Source organism: Mytilus californianus, unplaced genomic scaffold, assembly GCF_021869535.1.
Source record: "Mytilus californianus isolate M0D057914Y unplaced genomic scaffold, xbMytCali1.0.p SCAF_5, whole genome shotgun sequence".
NCBI lineage: Eukaryota > Metazoa > Mollusca > Bivalvia > Mytilida > Mytilidae > Mytilus > Mytilus californianus.
The window spans coordinates 10,664,514-10,691,529 of NW_026262701.1; the positions used below are offsets into that span (position 1 = coordinate 10,664,514).

At 32.0% G+C, this 27,016-nt stretch overlaps 1 long non-coding RNA gene across 1 annotated transcript; it reads left to right on the top strand.

Moving 5' to 3' along the window:
- Positions 1–6,312: 6,312 nt before the first annotated feature.
- LOC127702563 (uncharacterized) lies at positions 6,313–14,866 on the top strand. The gene is made up of 4 exons (XR_007982496.1): positions 6,313–6,487; positions 13,258–13,317; positions 13,733–13,891; positions 14,714–14,866. It is a non-coding gene; the product is annotated as an uncharacterized LOC127702563 (long non-coding RNA).
- Positions 14,867–27,016: the final 12,150 nt, after the last annotated feature.

Consider the following 27,016-nt stretch of genomic DNA (forward strand, 5'->3'; position numbering starts at 1 on the left):
ATATGAACTAAACATTGCTTACAACCGAACGTATCTATTTTCATCGTCTCTAACTCTCTTTGTGATCTAGAAAAAACAATTTTTAGAAGCACAGATAGCGCCGACAACCCAAACGTCAAACATCTGACCACTGTGAGAAGACCAAACGACGAACATTGCGGCAGATCACGATAAAATTTTTAAAGAAGTCATCTATATTGTTTTTAATAATAATTTCGTGCTGTTCCTATACAAACATTCTTGTATTTCAGTTCTTTACTTTTCATTTAAAAACATGTAAGGGTATGAGCTCTTTACTTTTCGTTTCCAACCACGTTGATATAAAAATAATGTATGAGCTCATTGTGTTTCCAAACGATTAACCTTCATCAAGTAAAACCAATAATATACAATTAAAGCCTTTGTATGAGGTCGATACAAGGATGTACTGACCTGAATGAAGTATATTGACTGAGGACGAAGTCCAAGGTCAATATACTTCTTTGGGTCGATAAATCCTGTATTGACATCATACAAATGTATATTAATATTGTTATATTATTAATTTCCGACCATATTCGTATCAAAATCGTCAGTGTATTATATTCTCTATTTTCGATCATTAAATTGTGTTGGAATTTTATAGATATCATATTGTCTCTTGGACAATAACAACATATTTGTAGTTATCTTAATTATTGTTTATGTTTTTTGTGTACAATATCATGAAATTCATTACATGACGTCACAAAGTATATCGGTTTTTAGATTTTCTAAAAAAAAACTAGATAAAATATACGAATTACTAATATTAATAAATATGCAGTCTAACCGTTAAATATCACAGAAATTAATGGTCAGATAGAATTCAACATCACACACATATATATATATACACCCACAACAATAAATTAATTCAAAGAAGATGAATTGTGAAGGAAAGGAATCTGTATAGCAGGCAAATTTATATCTATTGGCTAATAAGTTTATAGAAAAGAAAAGAGGAAAAACCAGATGAATATTATACAGGATTTCCCGTTATTTTTATCAGAAGTTCTTTGCATGTTTACCTTGTACGGATCCGTAATATTGTCAACATAATTGACAACATGAACATGAAAAGTGAGTTTATGCTTCGACTTATGTAATGAACACCGGGCGGATATGTAAGATATTTATAAGGCACGTAAAAATAAATGAATTTATGTAGCATAATGAAAACGTGAAAACGATAATAATAATAATAATAAATCAATCAATCAAACAAAGTCTTGTTCTTTATGCATCATGTTTAAAAATGTACTTCTTGATGTATTTTGAACGTAAATGACATCAAAGAAAATACAAATTTCAGATTTACCGCATTATTCAGAAAACGTCGGCTGCTACTGATATGGGAATTAATCGGGCAGACGACTTCTATGATTTTTCACTCGATATAATCGATAGGCAACCAGAACATTTCTAAGTGCGTAGATATATAAATTCGTGTTACGTACAAACTATATTTGTCATATAGAACATTTGTCAATATTTTCATGTAATCAACAAGACGTACAATTTGCAAGTGCTAACATATGGTGCACCCGCGGTTAGTATCCTATAGACTTAAAGTTATTGACAAATGGATGCGAGGACAGATCACATAGTATAACATGCTTACATAAAGCTTGATACCTAATTTCAGAAAATTCTGATACGTAGCTTTGAGAAATATATGACGGAAATCGGAAATGTAATTATGCATGATATGTTCTTATGAAGTTTGATATCAAATTCTATAATATGTAGATCCGTATCTAAGACATATTCAAAGAACATTTCACGGGTCAGATGCAGGAATGGAAAAACAGAAATAAAAATTAAAATAACAAAAATACCGAACTCCGAGGAAAATTCTGAAGGAAAAGTCCCTAAGCAAATAGCAAAATCAAATACTCAAACACATCAAACGAATGGATAACAACTGTCATATTCCAGACTTTCTGCCCAGACACTGGTGATGTTTTACAAAGTCTGAGTAGCACCTGCAAGCTATTGAATACCGAATGAGTTTGTAAATGTATATCCCATACGCAGATGAAGTTTGTATATTGCTACTAAGGTGGGGGAAATTAAAATCGTCTTTTTTGTCATAGATTCTGGTACTGAGAAGACCGCTTATGTCAAACTCGATGTATAATTCTAAAAATGATGCAGATGAAGCCGTGACTGTTGTTTCTTTCATTTCTAGTTCTTGAGAATATATTAATAGAAAATCAGAAAAATTTTGATTGTTAATGGAAGAAACATCATCAATATATCTGAATGAGAAATTAAATGATCTAGCTTCTTTCATCTTCTTGTTTTTGACAAGTGTCTGAAGGAACTCCGACTCATATGAAAATAAGAAGAGGTCGACAAGGAGAGGCGCCCAGTTCGTTCCCATAGGAATGCCGACAATTTGTTGAAAAAGTCTACCTCCAAATTCAACAAATATGTTGTAAATAAGGAACTCCAGCATACTGATCACTTGTTCCTCTGTGTAGCATGTTTTACTTTTTTGTTCACTATTAACAAAATATGCCGTATGGTATTCCAAAGTAATAAATTTATATCGTATGCTACCATTTGTATGTTGAAAAAAAGTAAAATACCAAAACCAAACTCCGAGGAAAATTCAAAACGGAAAGTCCGTTAACAAATGGCAAAATCAAAAGCTCAAACACATCAAACGAATGGATAACAACTGTCATATTTCTGACTTGGTACAGGCATTTTCTTATGTAGAAAATGGTGGATTAAACCTGGTTTTTTTTGCTAGCTAAACCTTTTACTTGTATTGCAGCATTTAAAAGCATTGTTGATTATTTCTTTAAGACGATTTTGCAATTTCTCATGGGGAACGGGGGTTTACATGGTTGAAAATCAAAAGAGATTTCAGAGAAAGATCAAGATTTAAAATTATCCAGAAGTTCTTTAAAGTTTTTTAGAATCCACGTATTGTTTATACCAATACGCGAGTAAACAGTTTCACAGTATTTTTGAAGACTTTCTTTCACTGCGGACAGTATCTTTGTCAATCTAATGGACAATTCTTTCGTCAAAAATCCAGATGAGCCGTTGTTTGTACGGAAGTTTGTGAAGCTTAAGTCTCCAATACAAACAAGGTAAGTCCTCCGATTTGCTGTTCAATGTAATGTTCATTGAAGCCATGAAGGACTTATGATTCGCCAAAATCTCGTCCTTGTCAGTTGATATGTTTTTGTATGTGGGATTACCTGAGTGCTCTTTTATTCTTAATTTTTTTACAAGACACTCGTAGTAGTACGATCTACATACAAATGCAATATTATTTGAATCTTTGTCCGCAGGAACAACAACATACTTATCGTGAAGAGATGATAGACATTCCACAGCCTTTATGTCTCTGAAAACGGACTTTGATTGATCATTCACACAGTTTTTCAACTTATGAATGCGACGTTTTATCAGAGACCTGATTGTTTTGACCCATTCTGACAAAGTGTATAGTTCAGATTCTTCTCGTTTATCCCATGCTCTAACGTAGTCCTCAATGGAATCCATAATTATTTTGAAGTTATGGTTCCAATTGATGTGTTGGGGTTCTCTAAACTTAGGGCAATGAGATATCACCTTTTGGAGATGTTCATGTTGAATTATGTTAAGATCCCCAGTGATAACATGACCAGAGGGGCTGTAAATATTAGGCGAGTGGGAACAGTCACATGTAAGAGGGTTTTTTAGATATTGTTTTAAGTCAAAGTACTGCAATGCTTGCTTATAGTTAGATATTGTAGGTGCCATGGCTTTGGTGTAACTGTAGGATTCAATAGGAACAGACAGATTTTGAAAATAAAGTGGAATTTTAGATGTTACCTCCTTGTGATGTAGAACGTTGCTGATGTTGATTGCATCAATTCCTTTATTAGTAAACTAGATAGAAAGGAATTTCCTCTTTCCCTCATGTAAAGGTTCCGATTACTGGTTTAAAAAGAGGCAAAAGAGCTACATCACAAATAATATTGACCAGCCTATATATTGGAGAAAATGTATTTATGCCTCCTTTGTCAAGTGCATAATCTCTCAAACATTTTAGAATATTAACTGGCAGTGAAAATAGAATAGTTCTAATGTAATGTAACACTAACGGATGATAAAGATGTGAAAGAAGGTAATCAAAGCGTCTAGAGGGCGATCTAGATTTGGAAGACTTTTTTACATTAGGCCGATGGTAATGTTTTTGCCCATGACTACGTTTGTGTCTTAAACATGTGAAAGTTGTATTCCATAAGCTCATTTCATTTACATCACTGCAGGTGGGACTTGACAAATTACCTACTCCTTTGATGTTATAATGGCAACCATATGGCATTGCAGTACCTAGTTTCCTTATCCAGAAATGTTCTTTATCTTTTCGGAAAGGAGTACTTATTATAGGGTTATTGGTGTGGTGATAAATTTTCTCGATGATGCGATCTTTCATAGATAAAGACGGATGATGGTCCGGTTGATTAAAATATTTATAAAGAACCCTGAATTGCGGATCTTTATTATCAGACCGGTGTTGATTCATCCTTTTATGCAAAGTTTGTCCAGTTTCATCAACATAAAGTAATCTACACAAAGTACATTCAATTCCGTAAATAAGCCACTTATCATCGCCGTTGTTATGGGGTTTTCAAAAAAACGAATGTAAACAAGGCATTTCATGTATGTATTGATTTTTAGTGCTCCTGGCACCATTTTAGTGAACTAAACATAATTATGGTAAAGTTTACACATGTCTCTGCAAAAATGAATATTTTTTTTCATTAATAAGTTCATGATATTTTGTCATCAATTACAAAAGAAATAATAACGTGTTATTGATAATGTTAAAGCCTTTCAAAATGAAATCAGATGGTCTTTTTGTACTATTCTGATGTCAGATGAAGCTTGATGTCGAATTCCAGTAGTCCTGAAGAAAAAGCAACGAAATTGTCATGAGTGGGATGGTCGGAACTAAAGAACAGAAGTGAAAACTTATATAGGAGTTAACGGACGGCTAAATACAAACGCACTACATGTATGAATTGATTGTAGTATATATGGTCTAAATTTTAATGAACACCAAATAAGAATATCAACTTGTGCACATGTCTATGCAGTCATATATGATATACCTAATCTAACAGTTCATAAATTGTGTTTGGTCAATTACAAAACAAAGCAAAAAATTCGATTTTGATAGGATTCGAGTTGCTCAGTCTTTCGTTTACTATGTTTAGTTTTGTGAACTGTTGTTTATTTTTTTACCGTTTTACGTTTTTGCCTTGCCATTGCATTGTCAGTTTGTTGTCAACTTTTGAGTTTGAATAACCCTTGTGTATCTTTTTGCTTCTCTTTTACAACAGTTTATATAAATTAAAAAATAAATACAACATTTTAATAAATGTCAAGCATTCGAAGCATTTTACCTTATAAGGAACGCTCGATGCCGAATTTTTGAAGACAAGGATTTATAAGAACCGAAACAGTTAAAATTAATGGCAGTAGAGAAGCAAGACTTGATTTGTTACTGATACATTTGAAATTTTTAGTTGACGTTTAATGTAACGTCATTTGGCCTCTAGCATGTCTAGTGGATAGTTTTTTCATTGGCAACCTTACCATATCTTCTTATCTTCATATTATTCACTTAGGGTTAAATATATCGGACATGTTTTGGTGTTTATGGGTGAATAACAAATCATTTTAGACTGCTTCGATACGAATATATACATCTCACACTTGCCATTATATTCCTCTTGCATTTTTGTCCGGAATATGATTTTATATTATATTTTAAGCAGATAGGAGTTGATGACAAACACGAGACGCTAAGACGATTGTTCTTCTTTCATCAATAAGACAAATATTTGGTTTTATCGCTAAATGTAAGTAACATATTTTTCTTGATGTTCCGAATCTGTTTTGTATCTTGGCACTTCGACAATTTGAGACTAATCAGATTATGGGTTGTGCTTATTGATTTGTTGAAATTGATGGTGCCTTGTTCAGCATATATTGACTCATGTGCACGATGATAATAGGCACAGATAAAGATAAAGCCATAGACACCAAAAACATATTCAATGATAACATTTTCTTTCTATTTCTTTTTACAAATAGGGGGAAAATATATACACGTTTATTACATAATAAGGCATACAATGAATTCCAGGGAAATTCCCTTGGATAAAGAGCGTACTAATTTCAGTAAGTATAACCAAAATATTCTGAACACGTTATATATTTAATTACAAAATTAAACATACATGAGGTAAAAAGTGTTAAAGATTAAGAATTTAATAATTTTATATACAGGATCAAGGAAACATTCTATTTTGAGAAGAAAATAGCAGGATAAAGCAAAACAAAAACTCCCAAAAAAACAGAAAAGAAATGTGCCATTTCACACTGCAAGACTACATAAAGAAGAAGACTCGAAGCCCAATTTTATATCATCATTAGGATCACTATAGAGGTAAGTTAACTAACTTTAATGATTCTGTGATGTTAAACATAAGCATTTATATAAGAAATAGATAAATAACAAATTCACAAAATTTTCATTTTAATCTCCAAACATATAATTAAAAACATTTAAAAAAACGTTTTGTTTTCTAAACTAAAGGCGGCAGATATATATATTGTACTTTTGCTGATCTGTAATTTTGTGATTACAAATTGTGTTAACATTTACCTGATTGATTTAGTTATCTGTTCTTGGCGATCGTATTGTCATATGAGCTATTTTTATCTTATTTCATTTTATCTTATTAAAGACCAAACAGCCTATTATTTATGCGCATCAATTAGCGCAACTAGGTTGTGACATAAGAGCTCTGTGACGTTGTTTCTACAACGAAAAAAGGCGTCAAATTAAAATGTCGTATTTTGCGTTTTTCACGATTACAATATGAATGAAGGCAAAAGTAGTACACCGCTGTTCGAAATTAATAAATCGATTGAGAAAAAACAAATCCGGGTTATAGACTAAAACTGAGGGAAGCGTCAAAATACGTTTTGCAAGAAAAGTGAGATTGAGCGCCGCGCTAATAGCTAGCAAAAATTCAACAAAATAGAACACAAAAGATACTACATGGTCTGTAGTCTTGCATGACATTAAACATTCAAATTCAAATTTCGAATTACGTGTGTTCACAGGTAAATTCTAATGACTCACGCTGAGAACTTGAACTTCTGCATGTGATTTTCAAAATTGAGCTTTTAAAAGCTTATACCGATTACAAATGATTCTAGTAGTTCTACTGGCACCATGTGCATTTTCAGTTTTCCTCATTCTCTGAATGATTCCCAATAATTAAGTAATGTCCGAATTTGTACTGAAGTTCAATTTTATTAATATTGCTCACTTGACAAAATCTTTTTGCTACAAAAATAATAAAAAAAGTTTCATTGTCTTTTGTCATTTGCTTCATTTAAAAAGTGTCTTAAAAAGGGGGGATGATAAAGATTTCGCCTGCTCTTACTTAAGCTTGAGGCAATTTTTTTAAGAAATCATTACTTGAACGATAATTAAGATAAAAAGATAAGGTGTATAAAATTAAAATGTTATTAATTCAAATTAATAGAAAAACCAATGCTCCGAGAATAAAATCCAACATTAAATTTCTCACTTTCAAGAAGCTACAATGACCGGAAAGAATGAAAACAAGTTTCGATTTTCAGTGGTGCCAGCTATTGTATACGTCGATGTCATTGTTTTAATTTCCGAAAAGGGCGATTTAGATTCATAATAATTTATACTGTTTGCAATGAAAATTTATTACTAAGAGTTTAAACGAAGATTGTTCAATTCTAAACTAGATGTATTTTTAGGCTTATTTGTATTTTCTATAGGATATACTGTCTCATTTAAACAATATCTGTAAAAGAGTAATACCATAGATCGTATATTATAATCGGCTAAATGCATGTAACGTTTTAAATTAAATACGTAACTATATACCTATAATTTCAAGTTCCTTACATTTAAAAAATTCAGAGAATATGAATCAACAACCTTGATGGAATATTTTTATACGCTCGTCTTAGTCGGGACATATTATTGTATAATGTAGTCCGTCCGTGATTCTGTCGTATGTCAACACAACAGTGGCAAAGGAGAAGACTAAAAAGTGCGCTGGGGGAGGGGATGAAATTCTGAAACTGACAAGAGAAAAAAACACACATCTATAGTCTAATAGTCCTTAAGATAGCCAGTGTCATCTTTCATTTTAACTTTTTGTTTCCTGCACGACTCGTCCATCCGTCCGTTTATCTGTCTGCCTAGTCTTATAAGCGCTCTAGATCTCGTGTGCAATTCTTGCCAGATTTTTACAAAACTTATATCATAGGTTTATACCAGCCATATCTCGGACAAATTCAAAAACCAGTGCTGATCAAACATTTTTAAAAGAGTTATGCCCCTTGGACATATAAATTATATTGGAAATTGCATTATATTTGCTCTCAAGCCTTGATTTCTTTAAGATATTTGTAAAAACTTTTAAAGAATAAAAAGAAAATAGTTTTCTTTTGGTATTACCCTTGGATATATAAAATATGTGCAACGCTTTATTTACAAAAGAACATAGTAACAATGTCGCCAATGAGAGAGGGGGACGGGCAAAAACAAACTATCCTTCTTAAGGTTATTTCGATCAAGTTTCCATTCCAACGGACAGTGTTTCCGAAGGCTAATTGTATGAGGCAGCTGCATGAGATCCTGATACATACATGTGATCACTTGTATTACCTGGAAATAAAGCAGATGAAGAGGTTTGTTATTATTGAAGATTTGAATGTGAGTTTCAAACTTCCAATTTGCGATATTTGCGAATAGTGCGGTAAACTTGTACTTTGACGTCAGATTCAATGTCCTGAAAAAGACAACTCTTTTCTTTAAAACAAATAAGAAAAAAAAACATGAACAATAACTTTTTTGAAAGGTCGTTTTTATTTCATTTGGTACACAAAGCACTTTCCTTCTTGAAACTTTTATGAAGAAATCACTGGTAGATACTTTTTATTACTAGAAACACTTTTCATTCTTACGTGTTTGGTTTTTTTTTTTTTTTTTTTTTGGCGGGAATGAAAATAATCATGATTTTAAAGATCAAAACAACAAGAATCTTAAACTATAGAATCTTTACTTGATAGATACAAATCTACTGTTCAACGTGAGACAAGAATTATGCTTGTAGGTTTGATATAATGGGATTTTTAACAATTTTAAATAACAAGCAAATATAATATTAATATTCGGGAAAATACAAGACTGAGGTTACTATAGTGACAAAATGAAGTTAGTGACTCCTTATTTTATCATCATATTTTGTTTCCAAAATCATGAAATACCTTCACACAAAGCTTGAAGGAAAATCACTGGTAGAACTGAATAGGCTGTTTGGTCTGTAAGTGTTGTTGCGACTTTAACGTTTACCGGTCTAGATATTTTTGGAGTTCATGAGATTCCCTCAGGTTTGAATTATACCTTTAATTGTATCATCTTTATACATCTGAACGATTTGAATATCAGGTAGTTTCTGACGCCACTAATATACTAATCTTCTCATTATTCCTAAAGCATAGGTAATTATAGATTTGTAAAATTTGTACAGCATTTACACCTACTTGTTCATATTTCTTCTTTACAATATTAATACATTTGATTATCACAATGCATACAATGAACTTTTCAATATCAATAAGAAAGAAAGTTTCTAATTTGTTAAATTTAACTCAAGTAACACTAATCTCATTAATGTATCACCTTTTATATCAAGAAGTGTTAATTTAATGAAGATAAAGTAGTATTAAACTTAAACATATTGGAAACTTGTGTCCCTTTTTGTACTTCAAGTTTGAAAAGCAATACAATTGATATAAGCTATATGTCTGCATTATTACACGGGTATTCAAGAGATGTGTATTTTGGCATATAGACATTATTTGCAACAATTTATAAATTTCGTGCGTCCGGAGCGCCTTTCTATATTTTTCTTATTTTTGACACGCGCAAAAAAAAATACTTGAAAGCCAAAGATGTATAAATCTGAAACAGTTGGAGAGGTATATGACCACGAAGGACCTTTCTTTTTTACTGTATATTAGTGATAGTAAACTTATTTCTTTAATGTAAATTCAACATCTGTAGTATCAGTGTGTAATAACCTCTGATATATGTGTATTGGAGACCCGACTCTTAAACAAAAGGCAAAAGATATCAAATGGACATTCAAACTCATGAGTCAAAAATTAACTGACAACCCCATGGAAACAAAAGAAAATTAGCAATATACAGACAACAGTATAACATAAAAGACAACATAAAAAACAGAAGACTTAGCAACACGAACCAAACTAAAATCCGGGTGTGATCCAGAAGTGTACGCAGATCCTGTTCCAGTTATGGCACCCGTCGTGTCGCTGATGTAAGTACAAACCCAGGGATCAGTCTAATTTTGTAGATCACATATGGGTCCTTAAAAATTTCGAAGGGATGACTTCAACTTCACCACTTGGAACTCATGGTTTAAGAGTTTCCTTGTGAGCAGCAACCCTCTATCAAGGCAATCCTGATAAGAAACAAAAGCCGTGGAATACCGTAACAACTAAGAGATAGATATTATAGATGCAGGCGGAGCTGAAATATTGCTATATAGAAATGGAAAATTCACAACTGGGAAGCTGAAATTATCCCTTAAACCATCATAATGAGTGAAAATTATTGTGTCACCTTATGGTTGTTAAGTAGTTTGTTTTAAAGATTTTTTTATCAGTACCACCATTTGTATTGTTTTGATTTATAACTAAATAAATGCAAAAGAATTTACCGATGTTCAAATCTCGTGAATCGATTTAAAAGAGGAAACAAAGAAACAATCCAGAACTTTGGAAATTGAATTAACTCAAAAAGAAGCGAGATGGGGTACATAGACGACGTAGCATATCTTGCTATGCAAGCATTCTCCGGCAAGTGAATCTACACTTAGTAAAAATGTAACTATCAGAAATAAGATAGATTCGGTAACAGAACAGGTCATTTGAATATATAAAAATCTAAAACCGCGAACATTATTTCTAGTGGATGTCATTAATATTTCTCAGTCATATTTGCTTTTCTTTTATTTTTTTCTTAGCATGAATTAGACCTTTTGTTTTCTTATTTGAATGGTCTTATTTTTTCTGACATCCACGTCATTTGTACCCTGATGGATAGTTGTCTTATGGCAAACATGTATTGTACCCTAGTTCCTTTTGATCACTTTGTTTCATTGGTTAGAATTTTAAATAATCCAACATTGCAACGTCTGGGTTAAGTGTAAACAGTAAGCATCATGTTTGCCAAAAAGACGTACACACATTTTTTAGAATATTTAAAGGTTGTTGATCGACACAACGGGAAATTTGCAACTGAAAATTTGATAAAACTTGATTACTAACGTTAAAGGTGAACAATTTTTACAAAAAATGACACTTCTATTCCAGGAAAGAACGTTTGGAATTCTTTTCAACTGTTTTTTAATGACCATGAATGATATCAAGGCTGGTATTGAAAGTTGGGTGGTAAGTAAGAACACATAAAATAAACTCATCATAGATACACTCCATGTGTTCTTAATTACTTACCAACTATCTCTCAAAAACAGCTTGTCATTCATGAGCATTGGAAAAAAGATGTAAAAAATTCCAAACTATCCAAGATTTTCCCCGAGCCACTCATGATAGCTTTTAGGCACTTAATAGTCTGCGGAACCTGCAGGTGCGAGCTGAACTGTCTGATCCGAGAAGTACTTCTGTAGAATGTCATTTCCTGCAAATGCTTTCTACAGATGCATTACTCATCAATTTCAAGTTTGTTACAATGATATACATTCCCAGATATTTCATTTGATTGAAAGTTAAAACAAATGATGTGCAAACTTTAAAAAATAGACATATATCTAAAAGGTTTACAAATTAAGCTTTACATTTAATAATTGTTTATTCGTTAGCTTCTCCGTAAGTAGTAATCCTCAATCAATTAGTTCTGCAATCTGCAATCAGATAACCAAAGAAATGTACATCCCATATGCAGTTGGTGCTGAACCATTCTTCAATAATACTGCAAAGTTAACCAAGGAAAATTGAAAGCAATACATGGGATGTAAGGTTTAATCTTCAACAATTCATTAATACCTTTATGCTCCAATCAATATATTTGCAGACTCATTTTCATCTGAGATATAAATAAGATGTGGTATGAGTGCCAATGAGACAACTCTCCATCCAATATGTTCTCTTGTTATCTAAAGTGCAGTTGCAAATGGTTCATTCTTTTTTGTTTTTGTTTTATGAATAATGTTTTTATTTAAATCTTTACATCGATATATAGTTGTCATTAGAATACAAATTCACTTTACTGCAAGTGATAAGCGTTGTGTTTACTTGAAGAAAAAACAAAGTTGACAATTTCTAGTGGTGTGCAGTGTGCATATATTTCTGCAAGGTAGGTATTTTCTAAGGAAACTAAATTGGTTTCTGTATTTGCAAATTGAGAATGGAAAAGGGGAATGTCAAAGAGACAACAACCCGACCAAATAGCAGAAAACAGTCGAAGGCCACCAATGGGTCTTCAGCACAGCGAAAAAAAATCCCGCACCCGGAGGCGGGCTTCAGCTGGCCCTTAAACAAAAATGAGTACTAGTTCAGTGAAAATTGACGTCATACTAAACTCCAAAATGATAAATAAACTAAATTCAAAAGTTATACAAGACTAACAAAGGCCAGAGGCTCCTGACTTGGAACAGGCGGCGGTGTTAAACATGTTTAGTGAGATCTCAACCCTCCCCTTATACCGCTAGCCAATGTAGAAAAATCAAACACACAACAATACGCACAGTTAAATTCAGTTTAAAAGAAGTCCGAGTCAGTAAAGGTAACAAAAGAAACTAAGCAAAATGACAATGATACATAAATTAACAATTGACTACTAGCACTTACTGACATACCAGCTCCAGACCTCAATTAAACTGATTGAAAGATTATGTCTTCGTCATATGAAAATCAAGCACAATCTCTCCCGTTAGGGGTTTAGTATCATACCATCATAAAATATATGAAAAGAACATAACCCGTATCATGCCAACAACTGGTTTCTGTCTAGAGGTTTCATTGAAGAGACGTCCTTTGTTGTTATTTATTATTAATCTTTATCGATATCTTGTTTGTATACATTTATATACAATATTTTTCTTTATGCTTTAGGTATAATCTTCAGAATGAATAGCACAGCATTTGTATTTGGTATTGTTCTCCTAGCTTTAGGTAACATTTCACTTTCATCTGGTTAACTTGTCACTAATATAATATAATAGAATATTAGTAAATGTAACAAATGCAGCTTGTGAGCATAATGAAATATTCTTTACCTGTAAGTCTCGAAATTTATTGATTATATAGACAATTATTTCAATTGTGTTCTCCTTTATGTTAACTTTGATGTGAACAGATGGAACATATGCGTTTAAACATTAAATAAAGGATGAATTTTTTATATGAAGTTCTTAACCTATGTTTAATGTAAATGGTTATATATTACAATTTTCTCTAAACTTACAATTAGAATGATGAATTAAAACATTATGCAAGTTAATCCCCTTTCCCTTACCGTTCAATAGTACGATTCCGGATTCGTATTAACAGAAAATGAATATATTTCATGTAGCATTTGTTTTTACAGGTATGCAAGAATCATTTCAGCAAGTTTGTACAAACAAATTTTGTAAAACTCGCCCAAACAGCATTGGATGTGAAGGTTGTTGTGTAGGATTTAAGTGTAACGGCGCGGTTGGTTATTGCGAAAATTCTAAATGTTATTGCAACGGCTGTGAAATGACAGGTTTGTAATTAACTTTGTAAAATTGGTGTTCAGAATCTAGCGTTATGTTATAACATTAACGGGTTTTCATGCACCAAAAGAATAACCTTTTATATAATAAAGGACAAAGACGCAGCTATGTGATTCTTTTCTAAGAATACACACTATTCAAATTACAAGCACGTGTAAATTTCTTTAAAAGTACATAAAATAAATAGTGGAAAGGTATTCCATAAAAAAAAGCTTTTTACATACATTTTGTAAACTAATTCTAGATAGCTCTAGATACATCTACATAGAACATGGAATTTATTACAAAGATATACTAGATTGGTCCTGGACCCGACTGATTTTGATATGATGAATGTATAAGGTACTCCAGGGCAATTAATTTTACAATATACAATCTGATTACAATTGTCTTGTGTTTAAAGATACAAAACCAGTAATTGATGAAGAGTGTTTGTGTAAATATAACCATGATATCTAAAGGTATAGTGAATATCATAACTATTATGCAGACAAAAAGTAATAACAAAAATATAGAAGTTCTAGGTAAATTCAAAGAGGGGGAAAACCATTAAAAACTGACATATTCAAACCTGATTTATCAACGGAACGAGTGATAAAAACAAATGTCATATTCCTGACTTGGTATAGGCAATGTCCGAAGAAAATGGTGGGACAAACCTGGTTTTGTAGATAGCTAAACCGCCCACTTGCAAGAAAAAACCAATCCAATAAACAATCGCATACTATTTAAAAAAGATACAGTAACGCTAATTGATATTATTTATGAAATGCAAAGTTTATGATGTTTTAATTCTTATATTACATTTTAAGCTTCAGCTGGCGAGGATTCTGGGACATTTGCAGCCAACACAGTGACAAATCATGTAATGAAGTAATACAAAAAGGACATAAATATATATAAACTGCTAAATGATAGAAATTGTTATGCTTCCTTGCCAGAGAATTGCATTAAAATCTTTAATTGAATAACTTTTTATTATTATGTATTATCATAATTCATTTAAGCGGTTTTTTTTTCGACGATTGACTGTAGAGATATTCACAACCAACGATTATCTTGAATAATGTACATGATGACAATATGGGGATGTCCGACTATTTAAAAAAACAAACAAGTACATATTGATATGCAGTTCAAACATGTCTAATGATTCAGTGTGACTGTCTGGTAAAGCTTTTAAATATTCAATGAAAAATAGTGTGTGAAGCAACATGTAGAGCTATAGCTTCTTTTTCGATTGGAAAGGGGCATTGGGCTTCAAGGGAAATGTGTATAAGAAATTCATATGAACCTCGTTAGTGAGTTTCTGTATGACATATTCTAATGTTTGGTTTATTACAAATGTTGGTGCTCATCGGAATCTCTGATAGTTTTTGTTGCATTTATTTATATGGACTTCATCTAGAATCATTTGGAACTAATTATATTCAATAAACACCTGCCTACTGCAAATAATGACGCTCCAGATATCTGTTGGTTGTTCATGACGTTGATTCCTGTTTCATTGTGTTGACCTATTCCCCCTTATCTCCTTTTAGTCATATACACATCTATAATTTCCATCTTTTTCAGACCATACCAGAAGCAATCATTGAACAAACTAAATGTACTGTAGATTATAATATACATCCAATTTAAGTTGTTGAATTCAAAAATTCCAAATGTTCAAAAAATGTGTCCTTATGAATAATGTATAAAACGATAGCAGTAATCAGCAGAAATGTTTGAAGATAAAACAAACCTAGGAACAGTATATCTAACATATATATATATGTTCCTGAACAAACCAAATCAACCACCAACAACGGGCTCGACAGAGGACAAACTCCTACTATACAACAAAGAACAACGAGTGCTCGAGTTTGCCTGAATGTTTAAGTCGCAAAATGTGGTGTGGTTAAACCTCTTTAACGTTTTTCCCCGATCTTGACCATGAATTGGATGGATAAGGATAATGAAAACTAAAAGTAGGGATTATATATTCAAATTTATAAAATATACAAAATTCCAAAAATATATCGGATGTGAGTTATCAATAGTACTATTATGGACGTAAGATTTATAACCGTGTTACAAATTGAATTAACAGTAATAAACTTTTCTCATGACTTTCAAGTATTTTGAACTGATGCAAATCTTTTGTGTCATTTAACACAATGGTCAATTTCCATCTGTTTAGACAATTAAGAATTAATTTGAAAATATCCCGTGACACGATATTTTGTACTTGCAAGATATTTCTTTTAGATTTGATATGTTTTTGACAAAAACTATTTAATTATTACAATATAGCAAAAAAGAAAAAAAGAAAACCTATATTTTTTTTTAATTTTAATGTAATCGTCCCGATACACAGCTGGCGTTCCAACTATAAAAATAGAAAGCTGTTGTATGATTGCCAATGTGACAACTATATACAGGAGACTAAACAAAATATTTAGAAAAACATCATCTTTAAAGAAATCACTTTCTCAAAATTTATATCAGTCCCTTAGCTGTCATTTTGTGGTTTAACTGATTGAACCAACCCGATATCGTTCCATATCGGCTTATAGTAAGTGTTCTGGAACTAATTTGTCAGTGCTTTAAACTAATTCCACAAGTTTTATCAAAATATTTACCCTTAACCTTTACAAAAAATTAAAAATGGAATAAATCATGTTTGGAGCGTAAAACTTTCTATGAATGATTCAGATTAATTACATGCTTTTTATGGTCCTTTCAATTTGCTCGACTATTATGACTATTCGACTCTCTACACTACGCTTATTACCAATCGTATCATACAAACAATTAATTCTTTAATTAAAGGGTCTTTTGGACATTCTGATTGCTAATTCATTTGCTAAAAATCAGGGGAAAAAACGGTAAAGAAAATGGTAAATATGCTCGATATACTTAATAGAAGTGTGATGAGAAGATTAAAGCAATAAATGTTCTCCTTGACAATATAAATGAACGTTTCAGCAATAAAGTTTATCAACATGCTGTAGGTATTGATTTGGTCGAAACCAATTGTGCCTCTTTAATAGCAGACCTATCAATGTATTAATGTCATGCGTCATAGTTTATGGCCTTTCTGTGAAAAGATAATTCTAAATTGAATTGTTGAATTAAACAACCATGACAACACTTATGTTGATGATATGTTTTCGTTACATATTCAAAAATTCTTTTAATAGACTGATAAAATTCGCCCACAGGAACTTACTCTACTTTCCATTTCCCGATTAAGATTTTTCAATTTTACACCAGAAACTTTATAAAAATATTTACAACAAAAGTGACAATATGTTTGAGCCTTATTCTAAATTTTACTTTTTTGTTTGATCACATCTTACCATATTTATTTGTATTGCCTTTATTGTATACTGTCGTTCATCTTTATGTCGTTTTTAACAATTTTTACCTTTTTGACTTTTGAGTTTGAACACCCCTTTACGTTTTTTCGCCTCTCTTCAACGTGGTTTTAGTGGAACAACACATTATGACAAAACGAAGATTTGTTTTAAATGTTTGGTGCGGAAATCAAGTGAACCACAACTTGATAGGGCAATGTATCTAATCTGTATCTTCAAGTTCAGTTTTTGAAATAAATAATTGTAATAAAACTAAGGTCAAGCTTATCTAAAACTATGTTGAATACTCTACTACACACTTTTTGTCGATGCTTTTTCGTGTTAACTAAGTATTACTTTCCAAACGTTTGATCACGAGCTTATTATATGAAGTATTTTTGAGTATATATTTCATACTTAAAACCTCAAAAAGACTTACATCACGTAGAAAAAAATTACCATTGAAAAAATAAACGGTACAGATTGTTTATTGTTGTTATCATATGTACCATACCATAATTTCCGCTTCATTTTAGTGTCTACATACGTTTGCAAGGAACATAAGTGTCCTTTAAAACAACATTATACTGGTGGGTTTTCCAAGTGCTCTACGAAATCTCTTTCTAAATCATCAACATCTATTTTATCAGCAATCAAAGCCGGGGTCTTCAAAGTTATTGTGAAACTACCTATTCTAGAGTTGGCGTAAATCAGATGTGGATACTAAATACTTCCAAAGATCTTTTAGAGTACATACAATCTATGACTCTTTCATCTTGCAACAGTATTAAAACATTTGACTTTTCTACACTTTACACACGTGTTCCCCATTCCCTATTAAAAGACAAATTGAAAGAGTTGGTCATGCTTTAGTTTCATACACAAAAATCATTACGTAGATACAAGTTTCCTGTCTTAGGGAGGGATAAATTGTACTTTGTTAATAATTACTCTGATTCAAAAAACAAAATCTCTGAAACTGACATTATCAAGATGCTTGCTGTCATTATTGACAACATATTTGTTATGTTTGGAGGACGTGTTTTTCAACAATCAATCGTTTTCCTCAATCAATTCCTTTTCTATGTAGCAACATTCCGGCAGCTCCGGCATACGGAGTATATATCTCCAAGTTGATACGTTATTCAAGGGCTTGTGTTTTCTATCAGAATTTCCTTGACAGAGGGTTGCTGCTCACAAGGAAGATATTAAACCAATGGTTCCAAGTGGTGAAGTCGAAATCATCCCTTCATAGATTTTTAGGACTCCATTACGAGTTGGTTGATCGTTACGGAATATCTGTTTCACAGATGACGACGGATATGTTCCAATTGTCGTTACTACAATCTCCTCCTCTTCTCCCATATGGGACATACCAACGTAGTCATATCACCGGGTTTGACCTATATGAGCCACACATGTGGAGCAGGGTCTGCTTACCCTTCCAGAACACCTGAGACCACCCCCAGTTTTTGGTTGGGTTCGTGTTGCTTAGTCTTTTGATTTCTATGTTGTTTTGTGTACTGTTGTTTTTCTTGTTTGTATTTTTTTCTTTTTATCGATGACGTTGTCAATTTATTTTCGACTTATGAGTTTGAATGTCCCTTTCGAATACTTCGATTCTCTTTGCGTGTAGATTATATTCAAACAATATGGCGTGTTTGGTTTTTTGGGGTTTTTTTATATACTGAAATGAAACAAGCACAAAAATCTTAAATATATTGTTTCTGAATTATCAGAATGTATATCATTCTTTCAGATAAATAAATAAAAAAAAAACATAATCAAGAATTATAAGTCTATTTTTACCAGTCCGGATACTTTGACAAATTCGCTATTGCATGATGCCTAAGCAACTGATTTCCCTTACCAACAATTGCCACTTGTGAAGCAAGACTCCTTACATTCTCATCCATAGCCTACTTGAAATCAGTTGCTCACGTTTGCAAGGGTTAAATCATTCATTTTATTAAATCAAGGACCTATATATAGTGCTACTACTCGTCTTGTTTAAGAAGGAGTTAGACATGATAAGATAATTTAATCTAATTTTATACATTACTGTATTTAGTTAGACAACGTGCACCTACAATTATATAAATTTCTACTGCTGGATATCTTTTCAAAATTAGCACATTAGCAAACCCTTGCTTAATCATATATAGTAATGACTGAAGATGTAATTTCAAATTAAGGTGACATCAGTTTACCGCTGTTCAAATCTCGTAAAGGGATTAGGAACAAACAAATTAAGGTAACAAATAAAAACTGAGTAGCTTGCAATTCATAGTGAACGGTTAAAAGCTTTTGTTTTCTTCATTTAACATCGATTGTTCTTAAATAATTAATATCTTATGTTAAGTATATTTTTCTCCTTGGCAGCAATGAAAAATCTACGCTTTCAAATTCAAACAAAGATAAAATTTAAGCATGTTGACCATACTATTCATATATTGAAGAACAAAATGAAAGGGCAATTACAGTAATGTTTTCATTTTTAGCAGGGTTAACAAGTTAAGTCTATTTTTGAAAAAAAATGAATGGAATCTTTATACAATCAACATCAGCACGATAAAAAAGACTATCAAATTATTGCTTAAAACTATGGTGATTTACTTGAATTTCGAACTTAAATAATTATCATAAATAGGGTGAACGTAAATATACTACAACATGTTAATAATGTTTTACTAGAAATAGAGTATCGTAATACAGATCAGCATAAAAATTCAGTTTTTAAAAATTGAAAATATTTAGACTCGTCAATTTCAAGGGAATTAGGCTTCAGCAAGTGCTTTTATGTGTACTTTTCATACATTTTTGACGGTTTGTAAGTTAGTAAAAGTTCAATGATAAGATAATATTGACATTAAAAGACCTCCTCGCAAAACGGATGTACCAATCACATTGCACTTCAGGCTCGGGGATATAAACATCCCTCTTTGTTCGGAAATCTTTTAATATTAATATTAACTTATCATTGAACTTTTACTATTACAAACAGGTAGGTTTCATATTTTAGATAAACATCAGTTATATATCCTTTAAAAATAAAAGGGTAAGCTGAGGATATCCTTTAATAACAATAACTTGACGACATTGCGTCTCATTATACAACTATTACACGAGATGTATACTTTCTACGAGTTTTTGTTTGAACTATACTTGTTTATCCATACACGTGTAGGAAGTATATCTAATTTAATAGTTTTAAAGCTTATTCTGAAGTTAGATTATTTTTCACACTTCAGTAAAAAGTGATTTTCATCTTCTACTTCACCCAATTTACATACATTGCAAACTTGTTCATTGGTGGGTAAACCTAAATGTCGCCCTTTTCTATGGCAAGATTGTGTGCACTCAACCTTATTTTACACAGAGATGACCTATTTTATTTGTTCCTTAGAATATTAACATAAGAACTACACCGATTTGAATTATGAAATTTTTGATAAAATTCTAGTTTGGATTAATTGTAAATTTTTTATGATTGATCCTCCGTGCACTGATCAATCACTCGTTGTTTCATACTTGGTAGATATTGTTTAATAGAAAATTTTCTCCCAGTTAGGGTTAAAGTTTCTTTATCCAGGGATTATGTTTTCAGTGGCCAGATTTTTTTTAGATACAAGGGTGTTTTCAGACCTTAAAATATGTTCAAAAAATTTAATACAAGAAAATGAGATTGTTTACCACAATGACAGCCTGCCAAGTTCAGCTATACAAGCAGTATTAATTGCTTTGCAATGAACTTCATATGAATTTTTTCCAAAACGGAATTGTTACCTGAATTATCAAAAACGCCCCAATCCTCACTATGATATAGCAAGATCGGACTTACTAATGAATCGATTAACTTTTATAAAATCCAATTGTTTTCTTAATCTTAAAACATGCTTTTCTAGCTTTTTCCATAAGTAAGGATACAACTAAATTCAAGTTGCTATTGCACTTTAACATTTTTCCCAAGTAACAATATTTTGAGACGGTCTGTATGACATTATTTTTATAAATAAAAACTCATTTAAATGTGTTTTACCAATAGAATTAGATACTAATACCTTTGATTTTTGTACATTAATATGTAGTTCTATATTCGAGCAATATGTACCAGGAATAATAAATTGACTTATAATGTAGCTTATCTATATAGTTAGACATCAGAATATTGTAAAAGTGTTGTATCTCCACCATTTTACAGATTTGGCAGTAAAAAAAATGTTATGATCATTACTTTTTTGGTACTACTATGCCTAGATTGTAATTTGTTGCATGCATATACAAATATGTAGATGTGGTATGATTACCAAGTAGACAAATCTCCACCAAAGACCAAATGACATAGAAATTTACAACTATAGGTCAACGTACGTCCTTCAACAGTGATCAAAGCCCATTCCGCATAGTCATCTATAAAAGGCCCCGAAATGACAAATGTAAAACAAATTAAATGAGAATTATATCAGTAGTAAGTTATTAGCTCCTTTTCTTTTAAGGTATTATTAATCTGTTACGCTTCTAGTGAATGTTCCTGGCTTCTCGTTACTTTTTATTGTGTGAATTATCGATTAATTTTGGTATGGAACAATGGATTTCGGTATTCAGATAATGCAAGCATAGACAATAATATAGTTTAGAAAAATATGACGTTGCTGCTTAATTAAAGAAAATATATATCTCCAATCAACGGAACAAGTGAAAAACAACTGTTATATTCCTGACTTGGTGCAGGCATTTTCCGAAGAAAATCGTGGGTTAAACCTGGTTTTATAACTAGATAAAACTCCCGCTTCTGAACGAAACTTTATATTTTTGCTAAATAAAGAAGAATAAACAAAGTTTTTAACACACACATTTTAAGAAAAATAGAATGTTTGTTGTTAATGGAAGTAAAACAATTTTATATAATTCATCAAATAGTTGGTAAAATCTACTCAAAGTAACCATGCGTATATATAAGTACACAAGATGTATTTGTAAAACACATCTAATCACTGACAGCTGAGTTTCAATATTATTCAGTACTTTAAAGCATACCAGTAGTGATAGAGCTTGCCGCATTGTTGTATTCAAATTACTTTTTTAGATAAACCAAAGATATATAATAAACATCAGTTAATATATACGAAATTGAAGACTGTACAGCTATAGCCAAAATTTGCAGAGAACTTTGGCAGAGAAATCTAAAGATGATAATTATCTCATAATATTACCCTTAAATAATAGCGTTAGTAAAATTAGCATCTGATTCTTTTTTATTCTTTATTCCAAAATCACTGTGTGCTGAAAAAAGAATATTATATAACATTATTATATTTATAAAAAATGGCAAATGATTGACTGCATTATTGTACTTGAAGATTAGAAAAATTCAGACAAATCAGTAAAAGAATAGGCTCAAATTAGATAAACACATTACGCATGTTACGCGTCATCAAGGGTTTAAATAAATATATATAAAGCCATACATACTCAAATTTTACATATTTTACACCTAGTAAATTTTCCCTGAACTACAACACGTTACATTCAGATGGTGTAGCCAATTGCCTTTATCCACATCTTTAGGACGCACTGGTTGGATCTTTGATTTTACCCCCATGGTATTTCTCGTGTATATCAATCGTGTATGCAATGAAACAACTATCTACTAGAAACCAACGGAAATAGATTTGTACAATTACAAGGCATTGTAGAGCGTCCACAATGAGCAAAACCGTACTATGTATACGTAGTCAGCTATAAAAGGCCACAGAATGACAACATGAGAACCAATTCAAATAAGACAATTAATGATTAACAATAATGGTAGAGAGCAAACAACAACAACCATTTGGTAACAGGCTCTTGGCTTCAGACAGGTTTCAATTCTCAATTCTGTATAAAGAATCGGGTCGCGTTAAACATATTTCTGAGCGTCCATTACCGAAGACAGTAAGGCAATTGTACAACGTCAGAACAAACTGTTAATATCAGTTTGATAGCGTTTAACACATCAGATCGGTACAATGCACAAAACATCTAAAAAAGATTCACGATTAACGACACACAGTTCAGATCTAGGAGTTTTCTCAGTTGCTGAATGCCAATTTCAATTCAACAAAAGAATAATCCATACTTTTCCAAATTTTAACATATTATTGTAATTTAGTCTCTACAAAGGTGATCATGGGATATGTTCCTAATGTCGTAACTACAATCCCGTCTCCTTTTGCCCGAATGTGACCTACCGAATTAGACTTATTATCGGGTTTGTACTAACATGAGCAACATGATGGGTGCCACATGTGGAGCAGAGCGTGCTTACTCTTCCGGAGCACATGAGATCACCCTCAGTTTTTGGTGGGGTTAGTGTTGCTCATTCTTTAGTTTTCTATGTTGTGTTTTGTGTACTATTGTTTAAAATTGAGAATGGAAATGGGGAATGTGTCAAAGAGACAACAACCCACCATAGAACACACAACAGCAGAAGGTCACCAACAGGTCTTCAATGCAGCGAGAAATTCCCGCACCCGGAGGCGTCCTTAAGCTGGCCCCAAAACAAATATATATACTAGTTCAGTGATAATGAACGCCATACTAAACTCCAAATTGTACACAAGAAACTAAAATTAAAAATAATACAAGTCTAACAAAGGCTAGAGGCTCCTGAATTGGGACAGGCGCAAAAATGCGGCGGGGTTAAACATGTTTATGAGATCTCAACCCTCCCCCTATACCTCTAGCCAATGTAGAAAAGTAAACGCATAACAATACACACATTAAAATTCAGTTCAAGAGAAGTCCGAGTCTGATGTCAGAAGATGTAACAAAAGAAAATAAACAAAATGACAATAATACATAAATAACAACAGACTACTAGCAGTCAACTGACATGCCAGCTCCAGACTTCAATTAAACTGATTGAAAGATTATGTCTTCATCATATGAATATCAGGCACAATCCTTCCCGTTAGGGGTTTAGTATCATACCATCATAACATATATGAGAAGAACATAACCCGTGTCATGCCAACAACTGGTTTTTAAATAAATGTGTTTAGTTCCGATGCAAAGACCCTATAAGTGAATCAATATTAACGCCAAAATATGCAATATAAAAGGTATCGATTATTTCGTTCATTATTTTGTACATAAATTAAGCCGTTAGTTTTCTCGTTTGTAGGATTGTACCTTTGTCAATTCGGGGCCTTTTATAGCTGACTATGCAGTATAGGTTTTTGCTCACTGTTGAAGGCCGTACGGTGACCAATAGATGCTAATTTCTGTGTCATTTTGGTCCCTTGTGGAGAGTTGTCTCATTGGCAATCCTACCGCGTTTTCTTATTTTTATATTTTTATATTTGTCTGTTTGTCTTTTTTTTAACGATGGTGTTGTCAGTTTATTTTCAACTTATGAGTTTGAATGTCCCTCTGGTATCTTTCGCCTCTCTTTTACAGTATTTCATTTTTAAATAGTAAAATATAGCAGCAACCTTGTTTTCAAAGGACACACACACACATCTTTGTAAAAGACGCCATGGAGGAAATTGTCTTTTATTGTAATTCTCATCTCGAAATATTAGTCAGAAGATGTTTAAGTGAGAAATTTGTTCAATGTTGCAGTTTCAATTTTCTTAACTGTACGCATGAAGGAAACATGGATGGCTAAATTCACTTACACGCTTACATATATCTTACAGAATAAATAGATGTCTCTCAGCTAGAGGATTCTACATTAAAAATAAACCATTACAAACCGTTATTTTCAAATGTAAGTGGATAGACAAGTGGCTTTATCGTATTGTTCTCTTTAATAAATTATTTCGTTCATTATTTTGTACATAAATTAAGCCGTTATTTTTCTCGTTTGTAGGATTGTACATTTGTCATTTCGGGGCCTTTTATAGCTGACTATGCAGTATAGGTTTTTGCTCACTGTTGAAGGCCGTACAGTGACCTATAGATGCTAATTTCTGTGTCATTTTGGTCCCTTGTGGAGAGTTGTCTCATTGTCAATCCTACCGCGTTTTCTTATTTTTATAATTATGACGTTTATCTCTCTTTCTCGTTCGAGTATTACAATATAAAATTTGAATTTGTATTTAACATAGGTGTTCGATACCTTTTATCGATTTTTATTTATATTCTTTACTAAATTTCTAAAGCAGACTACTGTATAACATGTATAATATAACTTACTATTGTTTACTACTAGTTGTTAAGACTAACATGGACATTTACGATTGCAAGCTTTAACTTGCTTGCTGAAATGAGAATGATAATATGTGATCAATTGACTTCGATGTCTCTCATGGTCTAGTCTTCCCTGCATTTCCCTCAATATGTATAGAAACATAACTTATCGATTTTAAATAGATGCAGACTTGTCCTTATAAAAGTTTATGATAACAAGACACTAGTTCATCACAGTGATTATATTATACATTACATTGCAACATTAACGAACAAATATATTCATACAATAACACATTAGTTTACTTGGAATTGTATGTGATACGTTGTTTTAAATATAAACGGAGAATGACTTGATATAACAAAAGAGATAAACTATTAGTTAATAATTCAATAAAAGCTCCTGCACATATTAATGTTCGTAACAAGAAATTTTTTTTCAACTTTTTTTTAGTATAACGTAATCCACAACTCTGAGATATGTTTAATATATACTTACGCGCATTTAAGTACACATTCATTAGCGAATGTCACACGACGTGTGGAACACACTGGATCATAAATCTTATTACATGGACACAAACGTTGAGAATGCACAATATCTGAAAATGAACGCAATACATAAGAATGAATTTATAAAACAAAATACAGTGCTTTAAGTTCAGTGAACATTTAAATACTAATCATGATATGCTGTATCAATAATCACAAGCGACGTGTGTTCGCGGTTTTACATCTTACCAGAAAAGTCGTGTAACTATTACCGATTTTGTCATATTCCCAAGTCTAACATTTAGAGTATCGGTAAAATGTAAGCGAAAGAAACCAAAGGGATATTTAAACTCATAATTCGTTGACAATCTGACAATACCATGGCAACAAACGAAAAACGAACAAAAAACTAACAACAGTATTCAAAACACAACATAAAAAAGAGACTGCGCAACACAAACCCCACCAAAACCCGGTGGTATTTCAGTTGCTCCAGGTAAGCAGATCCTGCACCACACGTGGAGCCAGGTAAACTACTGTTTACTTTCACTTAGCATGTCAAGTTTTATTTACTAGTGTTCTTTTTAAAGTGTCCGCTGACGATCAAGTGTTTGACATTATACTATATAGAAAACTGCTTTTATTACAGACTGTATCTTGTCCTCTAGTTTTCAGGTTGTTTGTCACTGTATTGCTGTCTCATTTTTATATATTCTTCATTTACTTTTATTATCTTAAAAAGTACAACCAAATGTGTCGTTTCTATCATCGCATGGAAATGAATCGATCACTCTCTCGTATAGTACTGATCTTGACTTAATTTATCATAAGTCCATGTACAGACGGATTAACATCGGAATGCCAACTAGTAGGAGCACACGAACGCTGCATTTTTATTCAATGCTCATCTAATAGAAAGTGTCAAGGCTTAAAATAAGAATTAATAATATGTAGAAAATGTCAAATCTTAAAATCAAAACGAATAATAATTTGTAGAAAATACCAAAGCTTAAAATTAAAATCAATAATGATATGTAGAAATTACAAAGTTTAAAATTAAAATCAATACTAATATGTAGAAAATTCCAAAGCGTAAAATGAAAATCA